The sequence below is a fragment of the Podarcis cretensis genome (genome assembly GCF_951804945.1).
Source record: "Podarcis cretensis genome assembly, chromosome: 2".
Lineage (NCBI taxonomy): Eukaryota > Metazoa > Chordata > Lepidosauria > Squamata > Lacertidae > Podarcis > Podarcis cretensis.
This window is the reverse complement of record NC_137171.1, coordinates 15,113,795-15,129,103: the sequence shown is the minus strand read 5'-3', so window position 1 is coordinate 15,129,103 and position 15,309 is coordinate 15,113,795. Positions and strand designations below refer to the sequence as shown.

General features: G+C 47.7%; 1 long non-coding RNA gene across 1 annotated transcript; it reads left to right on the top strand.

The window, feature by feature from the left end:
• The first annotated feature begins 3,879 nt into the window (after window positions 1-3,879).
• LOC307210517 lies at window positions 3,880-4,483 on the top strand. The gene is made up of 2 exons (XR_013836049.1): window positions 3,880-3,917; window positions 4,188-4,483. It is a non-coding gene; the product is annotated as an uncharacterized lncRNA (long non-coding RNA).
• Window positions 4,484-15,309: the final 10,826 nt, after the last annotated feature.

The following is a 15,309-nucleotide window of genomic DNA, read 5'->3' as shown; positions in this document are numbered from 1 at the left end:
AAGGCTAATGACCTTCCCTTCTGCTTTCACTGTTGTTTCCTAAGCAATGTTATTGCCAATTAAGCTAAATTGCCCCCAAGGTTGAGCTAGGCTTACTAGATCAAAGCAAAAAAAAAGAGAGACGAAAAACTCCCAGTCCAGTTTGCTAACAAGCACTTCAGCTAGTTCTCATTTTAAGATTCCTAAAAACCAATTTTTAGGGGAAGAGTCGTGACTCAGCGACAGAGCAAATGCTTTGCAAGCAGAAGATCCCGGGTATAATCCTGCATTTCCAGTCAGAAGAAACAGGCTATGTGAATATACTGTACAGGTGCTGGATCATTGCAGCCCGTCAAAGTAGACAATACTATTCAAATTTGGCCACTTTCCTGACCTGGGATGTTTCCACGCCATGGGAGTAGCCAAGGAAGGGGGGCAGGAAGGGGCAACCCCCCCAAAAATCATCAATAACAACAAAAAACATAGCTAACTGAGGTTCTGTCCCCCCAACAAAAGGCCTGCCCCCCTTGACAAAAATCCTGGCTACATCCATGTTCCAGGTGCACCAGCTCTAGGAGGGAGAGGGGTCATCGGCCCCCTCAACACTCCTTAGCAGGGGGCTCAGCTCCCGGAATATTGAGGGGGCAGAGGAGGCCGAACCACCAAGCCGAGTGCAGCTCAACATCAATGGCAGGCTCCTTCTGGGCACGCGAGAGGAGGAGCCACAGCCATTGATGCTCGGCAGTGCTGGGCAAGGCCTCCTCCCAATGACACGTGTGTGTGATGTCACAGCTGCGCGACACACATTGCACATGTGACGTCACCAGACATTGTGCCACTGGACCTCCACCAATCTTTGGTCCTCTGTACGTTTCTGTTGCCCGTATTTCTGAGCTCTTAGCTGACACTTAAGAGCTCTCAAGCTCCTCAGGTTTAGCAAAGCTTCTTTAGGAATCTGCTTTATACTGGGTCATCTCACTAGTCCATCTTGATCTGGCTGCCATTGGCTCTCCAGGTATCCAGACCAATGACATTCCTAGCCTTACCTGGAGATGTCGGGGATTGGACTAGAAAACTTCTGCATGCAAGGGAGTGGGTGGCGCTGTGGTCTAAACCATGGAGCCTCTTCGGCCTGCCAATCAGAAGGCCGGCGGTTCAAATCCCCGTAACAGAGTGAGCTCCCGTTGCTGTGTCCCAGCTCCTGCCAACTTAGCAGTTCGAAAGCACACCAGTGGAAGTAGATAAATAGGTACTGCTGTGGTGGGAAAGTAAACAGTGTTTCCGTCACGGGGTTCTGTTGCATCAGAAGCAGTTTAGTCCCGCTGGCTACATGACTTAGAAAGCTGTCTGTGGACAAACGCCAGCTCCCTCAGCCTGAAAGCAAGATATAATAATAATAATAATAATAATAATAATAATAATAATAATAATTTGGCTGGGTCTCCCCAGCCACTCTGGGCGGCTTCCAACAAAGATTAAAAATACATTAAAATGTCACACATTAAAAACTTCCCTGAACAGGGCTGCCTTCAGATGTCTTCTAAATGTCAGGTAGTTGTTTATCTCTTTGACATCTGATGGGAGGGCGTTCCACAGGGCGGGCACCACTACCGAGAAGGCCCTCTGCCTGGTTCCCTGTAGCTTTGCTTCTCACAGTGAGGGAACCGCCAGAAGGCCCTCAAGCGCTGGACCTCAGCATCTGGGCAGAATGATGGGGGTGGAGATGCTCCTTCAGGTATACTGGGCTGAGGCCGTTTATGGCTTTAAAGGTCAACACCAACACTTTGAATTGTGCTCAGAAATGTACTGGGAGCCAATTTAGGTCTTTCAAGACTGGTGTTTTGGTCTCGGTGGCCACTCCCAGCCACCAGTCTAGCTGGAGATGAGTGCTGCAACCCCATAGTCACCTTTTACCTTGCATGCAAGGCAGCTGTTCTACTGCTAAGCTATGGCCCTTTCTTAACGAGCTGCTCCTATTAAGACTTAATAAAGTTGCAAGCCCCAAGAGAACTAGCTCTAGTTCTTACGTTTATTGTTCTAGCCCAGGGCCATGACAAACCCTCAGCAACAGTATCAACAAAACAATGGATGTTGGCATCCAGAACAATATATAACATCCATACAAACCAACACCCATTATGTGAAAGAAAATTTCAGAGGCACCAACAAGCTTAAATCTAGCTTGGTTTCAGATTAAACCTTCAAATTTATAGTGATGTTACTTAACTTCTTTTTCCTGACCTTCTTCCCACCTTTTTTTTTTTTTTTTTGCAGCCAGTGTATAGAGGGCCCCTCCATGCGTTACAACGCTATCATTGTCATTCAGAAGAAACCGAGCCATTTATGCCTGCTTGCTTGTGTGAACAAGGGTTTCAGAAAGTGATCTCTGGGGTCTTTATCTGAGGGGCAGGCTAACAGATAATGAGTGATTTTTCCATCTGGAACTGCTCATATTGCTCCTCTACCTAATCAAAGAATGAACCTAGGAATTACAATACAGTGGTACCTCAGGTTAAGTACTTACCGTATTTTTCGCTCTATAACACGCACCTGACCATAACACGCACGTAGTTTTTAGAGGAGGAAAATCCGTAGGCATGCCACCTGTAGGCATTTCCTCCATAACACGCACAGACATTTCCCCTTACTTTCTAGGAGGAAAAAAGTGAGTGTTATGGTGCAAAAAATACGGTAATTTGTTCTGGAGGTCCGTTCTTAACCTGAAGCACCAGTTTAGCTAATGGGGCCTCCTGCTGCCGCCATGCCGCAGGAGCACGATTTCTGTTCTCATCCTGAAGCAAAGTTCTTAGCCCGAGGTACTATTTCTGGGTTAGCGGAGTCTGTAACCTGAAGCATATGTAACCTGAAGCATATGTAACCCTAGGTACCACTGTATTTCAGGCCACAGTTCAGTGCTGAAACATGGAGCATCTTACTTTCCAATTTTAGGAAAATATGTTCATTTATCTACAAAAATGTATGGAATAAAACCATGCAAATAATAAAACATTCTGCCCTGATTTTACTGGCTTTGTAGTCATTATAGATGTGGTGGGGAAAGGGTTTGGGAACTCTGCGATTGGAAAGGGGTGCCAAATCTTCTGAAGATTTTCGTGGGTTGGCATATCTATAGACTTTGGCTGATCGTCCCACCGAAAAACCTGCCTGCCCACCAAACGTGCAGTCCTGACATCCGTTGTTTTTTTTAACCTAGGTGTCATTGCCCAACACCAAGACCAACGTGTCACCCCCAATATCGTATTGACCGGTGATGGCCTGTTGCCATGGCAATTGCTGTCAAGAACCTGAACTGGCCAGAAGGCTAACCGCTCTGTTGAAGCATCATAGAATCATAGAATCATAGAGTTGGAAGAGACCACAAGGGCCATCGAGTCAACCCCCTGCCAAGCAGGAAACACCATCAGAGCACTCCTGACATATGGTTGTCAAGCCTCTGCTTAAAGACCTCCAAAGAAGGAGACTCCACCACACTCCTTGGCAGCAAATTCCACTGTCGAACAGCTCTTAGTGTCAGGAAGTTCTTCCTAATGTTTAGGTGGAATCTTCTTTCTTGTAGTTTGGAACCATTGCTCCGTGTCCGCTTCTCTGGAGCAGCAGAAAACAACCTTTCTCCCTCCTCTATGTGACATCCTTTTATATATTTGAACATGGCTATCATATCACCCCTTAACCTCCTCTTCTCCAGGCTAAACATGCCCAGCTCCCTTAGCCGTTCCTCATAAGGCATCGTTTCCAGGCCTTTGACCATTTTGGTTGCCCTCCTCTGGACACATTCCAGTTTGTCAGTGTCCTTCTTGAACTGTGGTGCCCAGAACTGGACACAGTACTCCAGGTGAGGTCTGACCAGAGCAGAATACAGTGGCCCTATTACTTCCCTTGATCATTCAGAGGCCCAGTGGATTCAGTTCTTGCGCTAAGTGAGACAGGCTCTTGGAAAGCATTAGCGAGAGAGAGCCCTATGGGGATGGGAAACAAGCAGGCTCTGCAGCTTTACTCCCGCTTTGTTTTTTTGATCTCGCAAGTAACATTTCAGCCTCTCGCTGTTCAGCTCGCTGGAGCCGGCACAGGGCTGTGGGGCCCCCAGGAGGGCCGCGAATCAAATATTCCTTCTCTACTCTGGCAGCGATATTGCCAATGACAGCAAATGCATTGCTCTAATCTTTTCCCATTTTACTCATCTGCTACAGGATCTGACCTCCCTTAACAGCTTTGAAGGCTGTGCCAAGCAGAGGCGGCAGCAGGGCTGGCTGAGGACAGAGGCCCAGGAACAGCTGCCACCGCATGGAGGAGACGAAGGATTCCCTCAGCAACAGCCTCACACACCCCAGCCCTATGGCTCTAGGTTTTCTGCTCAGTCAACGGGTTAAATTTGTGCTCATTGAAATGGCTGAACTCAGAGATAGCCATTTGGCCACTGGTGAGCTCCATCTGGCCGCAATATTTTTTTCCTTTTTTGTTTAGTCCATAAAAGTCTGGAGTTTTGCGGGATGTCTGACTCCGTATCGCAGCAGCCATGTCTTCCTTTTATTAGGAGCCTCCTTCCCCAAACCTAGCCTCTAGACACTCTGTAAGGTAAAGGTAAAGAGACCCCTGACTGTTAGGTCCAGTCGCGGACGACCCTGGGGTTGCGGCACTCATCTCGCTTTATTGGCCGAGGGAGCTGGCGTACAGCTTCCGGGTCATGTGGCCAGCATGACTAAGCCACTTCTGGCGAACCAGAGCAGCGCAGGGAAACGCTGTTTACCTTCCCGCCGTAGCGGTACCTATTTATCTACTTGCACTTTGATGTGCTTTCGAACTGCTAAGTTGGCAGGAGCAGGGACCGAGCAACGGGAGCTCACCCCGTCGTGGGGATTCGAACCACCAACGTTCTGATCAGCAAGCCCTAGGCTCTGTGGTTTAACCCACAGCGCCACCCGCGTCCCATAGACACTCTGTACTAGATGCTAGCAGAGATGAGGTATAGGTATAGTCTTCTTCTGCAGGAAGTGCTGGCAACCCACGCTATACCACTGTGGGCAGTCACTGAAGACCAGTTCACCCCAAAGTGGGCGATACTGCTCCCTGGGGGGCTCTGGAACGATCCAGGGGGCAGTAGTAGCCTTGAATGCAATTGGGGGGCATTGAATAAAAATAAGGGGATGGTGGGAGCATAAACAAAGAAGAGAAGAGAGTTTTGAAAAACTGTTCATACATGTTTCATCTGTTGTGTAATGACGCTTACCGCCAGCTTGGGCACCTCCACTAGATCGGGCAGTCATGCTGGAGGTGAGGGTTTTGTTCTGGCCTTGGGTGAAACCTTTTCAGCTTCACCCATCCTGTGGCTGCAGTGCTGGTACCACCCCTGGGACAGATCAGACTGAGATGGCAGGCTTCACTCTGGTCCACCCCACGGGTTTTTAAGTCTGGGGCCTAGCAGATCTCCAGGGGGGGCAATTGAGTCATATTTTTTTCTGAAAAGGGCGCAGTAGGCCAAATAGGTTTGGGAAGCTCTGGTGTAGACTATAGGTAGGTAAAGGTAAAGGACCCCTGGACAGCTAAGTCCAGTCAAAGGCAACTATGGGGTTGTGGTGCTCATTTCGCTTTCAGGCTGAGGGAGCCGGCGTTTGCTCACAGACAGCTTTCTGGGTCATGTGGCCGCTTCTGGCATAATGGGATGCCATGATGGAAACCAGAGCGCACAGAAATGCCGTTTACCTTCCTGCTGCAGCGGTACCTATTTATCTTCTTGCACTGGCGTGCTTTCGAACTGCTAGGTTGGCAGAAGCTGGCACAGATCAACGGCAGCTCACCCCGTTATGGGGATTTGAACCGCCAACCTTCTGATCAGCAAGCCCAAGAAGCTCAGTGGTTTAGACCACAGCGCCACCCATCTCCCCTGTCTGTATAGTGTAGAGACTATGCATAGCTAGACAAACCAATGACCTTATTCAGTGTAAGGCAGCTTCCTAAATTCCCATGTATGATGAACCCTGCTGCCCAAGTTCCTGATGCCTCCCCCCATTGGATGCCCCCCAAATGTCACCTTGTGGCAGCTCTAGATCATTATTTCTCAGCCACATACCGTATTTTTTGCTCTATAAGACTCACTTTTTCCCTCCTAAAAAGTAAGGGGAAATATGTGTGCGTCTTATGGAGCGAATGCAGGCTGCGCAGCTATCCCAGAAGCCAGAACAGCAAGAGGGATTGCTGCTTTCACTGCGCAGCGATCCCTCTTGCTGTTCTGGCTTCTGAGATTCAGAATACTTTTTTTCTTGTTTTCCTCCTCCAAAAACTACGTGCATCTTGTGGTCTGGTGCGTCTTATAGAGCGAAAAATACGGTATATAACGGGGGGCATCATATAATGGTTATGTGAACCTTCCCTAAGTGGCAGTGGATGTATGTCTCTCCCACACTCAGCCCAGTGACCCCGCCCCCACTGGTTAAGAGCCCACTGAAAGCAGACTGAGCAGATCGACGCAATGTACTGAAGAAGAATTGTGATGTTTTTCCCATATGTCTTCCTTGCAACTCAGTCTATATATATACACACACAAACACACACAGAGAGAACAAGTAGACCCTAGAGCTGATAAGAGCACTGTCAAATGTTAAGTAATTGTATATGAAAAATAAGTGAATGACAAAACAGAGGGAGATGTAAAACCGTGTAGCTAAACGTTTGGGCTTCTGCCTTCTTTGTCTTACTGAGAAAGGCAGAAGCCAAAATGTTTCAACTAAGCATTTATATTTTTTTTAGAAATTTATCTGTTTTGTGATTATATATATATTCATGCTAGGAAACAGGTCTCTTCAGGGACAGATGGGCAAAGGAATGCATATGGAAATATGAGAGGTGGGATATCATACTGAATGGAGCTTTTTGGAAAGGGAGAACATATTGGAAGTGGTAGCTCTTACCCGTTGCCACTTTCCATGATGTCATGCGTTCAGGTTTTCTCCCTTCGCGCTCCTGTTCTAATGGGTGATCTCTCTCGCACAGCGAAGAAAGCAAGAGCAGTCTTATGCGCTGATTTCAGAAAGCCTAGATTAATTCATTGAATACAAGCATGTGGCAGCATTCTGGCTGGGGTTGCCAACTGTTTCCTGGCAGGGCTCCCAAGCCTATAACTGCTGCCTAATAAGCACAGATTCAGCAGATGAAGCATGCGGCCTATCGTTTCATCTCTGTACTAGCTTCACCTGCTAAATTTGTGCCTGGCAGGCATGTACAAACGCTCTTGCGAGAGAACTTAGGAATTGCATGCAGTAAATATTCGACAAAAGCTCCCCGCTGAGGAAGCTCAGGTCTACCTTTCAGACATGCAGGGGGGAAGACGAAGAAGAAGAGTTTGGATTTGATATCCCGCTATATCACTACCCGAAGAAGTCTCAAAGCGGCTAACATTCTCCTTTCCCTTCCTCCCCCACAACAAACACTCTGTGAGGTGAGTGGGGCTGAGAGACTTCAGAGAAGTGTGACTGGCCCAAGGTCACCCAGCAGCTGCATGTGGAGGAGCGGAGACGCGAACCCGGTTCCCCAGATTACGAGTCTACCGCTCTTAACCACTACACCACACTGGCTGTGTGGGAGAGAGAGAGAGACCTGCCGGTAAGGTGATATCGGAAGACTGAATGAAGAACTATAGTATTCATCCCATTTCCTGCTTAAGTAGGGACGCTTAGAGGGTCTGTGTCTCCTTTGATAAGCCATAGTAGACCAAAAGCAATCGTAAGTGGATTTTGCTCTAGAATTCTTCAGCATGTTTGTCAAAAGAAAGGAGGACACTGTCTATTCTTTTCTCTCTCTTTTTAAATTTTTTTTTATTCAAAATTATAACAAGACATATTATCCCAAAACACATCATCCTTGTCCCCCCCCCCCCCATTTTTCCTCCCTCCCCCCCACAAAACCCACTCCCCGACTTCCCTTAGTTCCACTCTTTGGTTTCTCTAAGAATGCTGTTTTCTGCATGTTACAAAGTTGTATAGATCCTCAAAACTATTTAGCTGATTATTATCAATAAAAAGTTTGTGAATGTTTATTCAAAAATCTGCCAAGGAGTCCAGTTCACTTTGTTGCATCTTCAGATACATTGTAAAGGGTTCCCATGCATCCTTAAAGTCACAGTTATCCTTGTCCCGTAGTTTATATGTCAGTTTTGCCAGTTCTGCATAGTCCGTCAATTTTTCTTGCCATGATTCTTTAGTTGGGGTTTCTTCAGTCTTCCATCCTTGTGCTACCAGAACTCTCACGGTCATTGTCGCATACATGAAGATGTTTTTCAACTTTTTTGGCAGGTCTTTCCCTACAATCCCCAACAAAAATGCCTCGGGTTTTTAAACAAATGTTAAATGGAACATTTTCTTGAATTCGTTATATATCATTTCCCAATTTTTTTTAATTACCTTACAATCCCACCACATATGATAAAATGTCTATTCTTTTCTTAGTCCAAAGCAGGCCCTGTCAGGGTCCTGGAGAGTCCCCAGCCACTTCCAGCTTTTGAGGCCCCAAATCAGTGCCTTGGGGAGCATGCAGGGAGAGGTGAGGGCCTGTGTCTCAGCTCCATTTCTGCCCGATATTGTTTTCCCTTACTGGCTTTCGGTGGTGCCCGGAAGTCAGTTCTGTCCACAGACGGGAGGACAGATAGTCTTAACCAATGCCTAAACAACCACTCACATTTATTGTTATGTACTGAAGTTCTCACCCTGGGGGCCAGCAGGGGGATACTGTGGATAGTTATGCAAATAAGGGATCGAAAGTGACGTTCAGTGATTGGATAGTTTTAGAAAATTGTTACAGTTACGTTGTACTGGAGCTCTATATAAGCAGGCTGACTAAACCCTTCAGTTCAGTTCTGTTCTGGCCTCTGAATAAACAAAAGCTGTTTGAAGAATTGCTGTGTCATCTGATATGTTCACCCACAACTTAACATTTATGTATTTCAATAAAGTTGTGGCCAAAATTATGCTAAAAACCTTAAAACAAAAATTATGTGTGTATTGTGAGTTATTAGGGGGGTGGATTGGGGACCTTGACACGCAAATACTTTGGTCCTACTTCCAACCCTACATGCTCTGCCCAATGAGGATTTAAGCCCCATTGGCTTGGAAGAGGTGTGGGGAAAATGAGTGGCACACTTGTCATCTTACCATCTTACATTGCATCTGCTGTTTACCAAGCACCGTGCCATAAAGCAAGCATGCAGAACCTGTTGCCCTCCAGACGTTGTCAAGCTCCCATCAGCTCCAGTCAGCATTGCCAATCTGGAGACCACGCAGAGTGGCCACGTTTGGTCCAAGTCTGCTTACAGTACAAATAAACCGAAGAAGGGAGAGCAGGGACACCTGGTCACAGTCTTCCCCACAGCGAGAGATGTATTGAATTTCTATTTAAATCACAGCAGTCATTTCTAAATGTGCCTCTTTACATATCCATTTGCACATGCTAATTTTGTGAAAATTGGTGTCGTCTCTTAACTCCTTTCCGGCGATGTACTCCCGTTTTGTTTTGTTTTTGGCCACTCTAGGGACAGTGAATAAATGGACTCCATGAATTATCTTTTCGTCCTGCCTTCTTGTCCATAGGTCAGGACTCAGGGGCAGAGAACACAGGGAGCCAACCTCTAGGGGCTGAGGGGTCTCCATCTCCCCTAAATAAAATATTTGAGGGGTTCGGGGGGGCCCAAAGTTGATGGGCATTGCCAGTGCTTTTTTATAAAAAATGTTTAGGGGTACTCTAATTTTCACTAATTTTCAAGAAGGCTGATCGCCAAAGAATTGATGCTTTTGAATTATGGTGCTGGAGGAGACTCTTGAGAGTCCCATGGACTGCAAGAAGATCAAACCTCTGCATTCTGAAGGAAATCAGCCCTGAGTGCCCACTGGAAGGACAGATCCTGAAGCTGAGACTCCAATACTTTGGCCACCTCATGAGAAGAGAAGACTCCCTGGAAAAGACCCTGATGGTGGGAAAGATGGAGGGCACAAGGAGAAGGGGACGACAGAGGACGAGATGGTTGGACAGTGTTCTCGAAGCAAACCAGCATGAGTTTGACCAAACTGCGGGAGGCAGTGGAAGACAGGAGTGCCTGGCATGCTCTGGTCCATGGGGTCACAAAGAGGCGGACACGACTAAACAACAACAACAGTTTTCACTCAAGAAAATCACCATTTTATAGTTCAAATCAGGAAAAATAAACACAGTAAATGGACAAACCTACAAAGATTCACAAAATGTTCAGTGGTATGCGTACCCCTGTGTCCCCACCCCAAAAAAAGCACTGGGCATTGCCATCACGTCATGTGATAAATTATGCAGGAAAAGGCTTACTTGGGCCTTCCAATATTTTATTCAAGTTGGCACCCCTGGCAGAGAACCTGTTACAAATCCAGAGTCATATTCCTTCTTGGGTAACCTTAAGGGGAGTTGGGGGCACATGTCAAGGGTGGGTGGGGCCAGAAGTGAAAGTGGGTGGAGCAACAGACCCTTTACAGTAGACCAGGGGTAAGCAAACCTTTTCAGCAGGCTGGTCCACTGTCCCTCAGAACTTGGGGGGGCGGACGGCGGACTATATTTTGAAAAAATAAAAATAAAAGTGAATGAATTCCTATGCCCCACAAATAACCCAGAGATGTATTTTAAATAAAAGGACACATTCTACTCATGTAAAAACACGCTGATTCCCGGACTGTCCACAGGCCGGATTTAGAAGGTGATTGGGCCGGATCCGGCCCCCAGACCTTAGTTTGCCTACCCATGTAGTAGACTGTATTCTAGCCACAGAAAAGCCAGTGGTTTCTACATACACTCACCCCTCTCTGTCCTCCATCCAGGTAGGCAAGAGGCCTTAGCACAGTTCAAAAGCATATTCCAGCCAAGCAGAAGCACCTGAGAAAGGTGTGCAGCCAAGGCAGTAAGGATTCTGGTTAGAGGAGAAGCAGCATGGTGGGGGTATAGCACCTGGAGAGTCCTGAGGGCTAAACAGAAGGTGCTGGGTTCAGCCCCAATCCTAAGGCTCCCCACTGTTGTAGGGGTCTGGTATTATGTTGGGAGACCTAGCAGCATTCACTGAAAACAAAGGGTTGGTCCCTCCTTCGCAATCTGGATGCTCTAGAGCAGTGGTCTTCAACCAGTGTGCTGTGGTACCCTGGGACGCCTTGAATGATGAAATATACTCGGAGTCGAGAGTGGATTTCATGCTCTTTATTCAGCTCATAGTGGTGAGGAGGAACGGGAGTTCCCCCAGAATGTCTGCTTTATATACATTATTTACACAATGGGCCCAACGTGATTGGCTAATTCCGGGATTCACCTGTAGGCCAATCAGGTTGCGGATTCACTTCCACCTGGAGCTGGATTGGGTGGCTCCTGTGGACCAATAAGACTGCTGCATTATGGACCCTATTGTTCTAGGACCAATCAGACTGCTGCATTCTGAATCCTAGGACCAATCAGACTGCTGTATTCTAAATTCTATTGTTCTAGGATCAACCAGACTGCTGCCTTTTGGATCCTATTCAACTCAGTACATAACAAATGATGGTCTGGTGGGCCATGGGCAACACTGGCCTTCATCTCTCTTTCCTTCCCTCCTTCCTCTGATGCCCTCTCACGTTTCTGCTTCCCAAAAGCTTGCCCAGCTGTTCATTGCAGCAGCCCTGGCTACAAGTTCCCCAGGCGAATGGTGTCTCTGGGGCTGGCCTGCTGCCTCCACTGATGTCTCCCAAGGGGAGAAAGATGGCAGCCTCATGTTCACCTTCGGCCAGTCTCCACTGGGCCACTAAGGCTGGGGGTATCCTCTTCCCAGGTCCCTGTGGGGCGACATGAGGAGACAGCTCTCTTTGGTGTGGGGTGTGTGTGGCTCAGAGACCAGGGGTTGACTGTGGCAGCTAGCTGATGGACTCCCAAGGAGAGGGGAGAGGAGGCTGAGGGAACCTTCCACAAGGGGGGGTGTTCGAAAAGAGGTGAGGGGCTGCCGGCTCTGCAGGCAAGGGGCGACATAACTGGGCTTCTGAGGCCAGTGAGTGTTTCCCCACAGGGAAACCACAGAATGAATGTAGTTCAGACCCTCCAAGTGTCCCTATTTTCCAGGGACATCCCTGATTTAGAGAAGCTGTCCCGGTTTCTGATTTGATCCCGGAATATCCTGCTTTTCCTTAGGATGCTTCTATTTTCATTGGAGAAATGTTGGAGGGTATGGACTTATCCAACCCCCAGCCCTCTGAAGAAATCCTCCATAGGGAAGTTTTAAAAAAATGTTTAATGATTTTATATGTGTTGGAAGCCGCTCAGAGAACCTGGGGCAACCCAGTAAGATGTGTGGGGTACAAATAGTAAAATTATCATTATGGAATGGGACGCCCCTATTTTCATCGGAGAAATGTTGGAGGGTATGGTAGTCAGTCAAGGGAGCTGTGGACTCAAAAAGGTTGAAAACCTCTGTTCTAGAGTGCCAGACTGGTGAATAACACCTGCAAATAAGTGCAGTAGTACCTCAAGTTAAGAACTTAATTCGTTCTGGAGGTCCGTTCTTAACCTGAAACTGTTCTTAACTAGAGGTACCACTTTAGCTAATGGGGCCTCCTGCTGTCATCACGCCGCCAGAGCACTATTTCTGTTCTCATCCTGAAGCAAAGTTCTTAACCCGAGGTACTATTTCTGGGTTAGCGGAGTATGTAACCTGAAGCATCTGTAATCTGAAGCGTCTGTAACCCGAGGTACCACTGTAATGGATGTGGCGAATTAGGTGTGGCTATGGTTGTAGTTCAACAGTGGCAGCACCACCCTGACTTGGCCCTCCTGACTGTGGAAGAAAGGCTGGATAATTTTTTATAAATGAAATCTTCATCGCGGAATTCAGCTAATAAGCTGCCATTATGCCAGATTTCAATAAATTATGGATACAGTTTGTATGTGGCTTAAGAGCTATGTTAATCAGCTAGATAATGATCTCCCATTTATACAGCTCCTTTCGGTGAGTAAGGAACCAAAGTGCTTAAGACAGGATATAGATAGGCATCTCTTCACCTGACTCTGAAATCCAGGTCCCTGTGGAATGAGAGGAAGCAGCTATTCTCCAGAGGAAGGATGTAAGCATCTCCTTGCATTGGCAGAAGAGACTCCCAGGCCTGCCCAAAACACATTTCCTAAACTGGAACGGGGCCAGGACACGGCTGCCAGCACCTTGCTCTTTTGCAGAGAGGCTGGGTGGCCGTGAGTAGTTTAGTGACCCTGCGAAATGGGTGTCCTGGTTTGACATTTTTTGCAGTCGAGAAGGCATTGCCTCTGGTGGTGCCAAGTCCTCCTTGTAGGGATGCTGGGGCACTGGAGTGACTTCTGACACGGAATCATCCTTCCTTCCAAAGCTGGTAAAACAGTGGTCCCTTAGCACTGCTGTAGGACACAGGGAGCCAGCAACGAATGAAGTGGAAGAGAGCTTTCTCGTTCCTCCCAAAGGCAGCTTTTTAAAGGCACAGGTTCACACGCAAATGTCTAGGGTTTTGTTCAGCAGAGGCTGATCCACCCGGGCACATTGGGCGCTGCTCCACCAGCCTCCTGCCAGCCCATGCTTGCATAGCTGTCAACTTACAGATTTGAAAATAAGGGACCAGCAGCCTCCAAAATAAGGTATCAGCAGCCAAAATAAGGGATTTTCTGGGTACAGGTATGTTCAACTTCTGAGCCCCTCCGAGCCAAAGGCAGAAAGCCCAGCCAGCAGCCAAACGAAGCCTCAAGCGGTGGTTCCCACAGTGCAGCAACCCGGCAAAGGGGATGCAGCAAGGAAAACCACCGTCACCTCTCCGCTGGGAAGCGCTGAGCAAAGGCGAGTCCCCAGGCAACGCGGCCGATTTGATCGGCACAAGGCATGCAAGCTCCACCCCCCAGTCGTTCTTAGACTCCTTATTGGGTGAGCAACGCAGCCAAGAACACAGTTGGAGCCTCCCTCCTCCCTGGCCGGCAGGGAGGGAGGGAGAGGAGCTGTTTCCTTTGAAACCCAGGAAATTTAAGGGACATCATCAATAAGGGACAGCAGCGGGGCACGGCGCTGGGATAAGGGACTTTCCCGCCAAATAAGGGACGGTTGACAGCTATGCATGCTTGTCTGGCCTTCTCATTCATTCATTCATTCATTCATTCCACACCTTTTCCTTCAAGGAGCTCAAGGTGGCATACATTTAATCCCCACAACAACCATGTGAGAGAGGCTAAGCTGAGAGACAGTGACCGGCGTCAGGTCACCCAGTGAGCTTCACAGCTTAGCAGGGATTCGAACCCTGGTCCTAGTCTGATGCTCCAACCATTTGTTTTTTTTTAAAAAAAATCCTTTTCTTTTTTTATAGTTTTCTTTTTCCCTTCCTGATGCTCTAACCATTACACCACACTGGCTTCCTCATATCCTGCCCTCCTTAGCCACAGTGTTTATGAAAAATATTATTTATAGGCCTCCCCCCACTTCTGTATTGATACCAACACTTGCATGTGGCCCCTGGAAGGTTCACTCTGGAAGGGTTTCTACAACAGCAAGGAGATGCGGGTGGCGCTGTGGTCTAGGCTGCTGAGCCTCTTGGGCTTGCCAACCGTAAGGTCAGCAGTTTGAATCCCTGCGACGGGGTGAGCTCCCGTTGCTCTGTCCTGCCACCCTAGCCATTCGAAAGCATACTAGTGCGAGTAGATAAATAGGTACTGCTGCAGTGGGAAGGTAAAAGGCGTTTCCATGAGCTCTGGCACTCGTCATGGACCTCTGCGCCAGAAGCGGTTTAGTCATGCCGGCCACATGACCCAGAAAGCTGTCTGTGGACAAACGCCGGTTCCCTCGACCTGAAAGTGGAGATGAGCGCCGCAACCCCATACAGTGGTACCCTCAGGTTACATACGCTTCAGGTTACATACATTTCAGGTTACAGACTCTGCTAACCCAGAAATATTACCTCGGGTTAAGAAATTTGCTTCAGGATGAGAACAGAAATCGCGTGGCAGCAGGGGCAGGCCCCATTAGCTAAAGTGGTGCTTCAGGTTAAGAACAGTTTCAGGTTAAGTACGGACCTCCAGAATGAATTAAGTACAGTACTTAACCTGAGGTACCACTATAGTTGAATTCGACTGGACTAAACCATCCATCCTACAACGGCTTTATGGTGTGGTTCACCCTGGTATCAATACAGAGGAAGGATGGGCTATAATAAACATTTTAAATTAAACACACACACACACACACACACACACACACACAAGTCACTTGGGCACACAAATAAGTGGCTGAGGCACACCCACCATTGTGAGGCTTCCTGAGCTGTTATCATTGGTTATGAAGTACCGGTGATG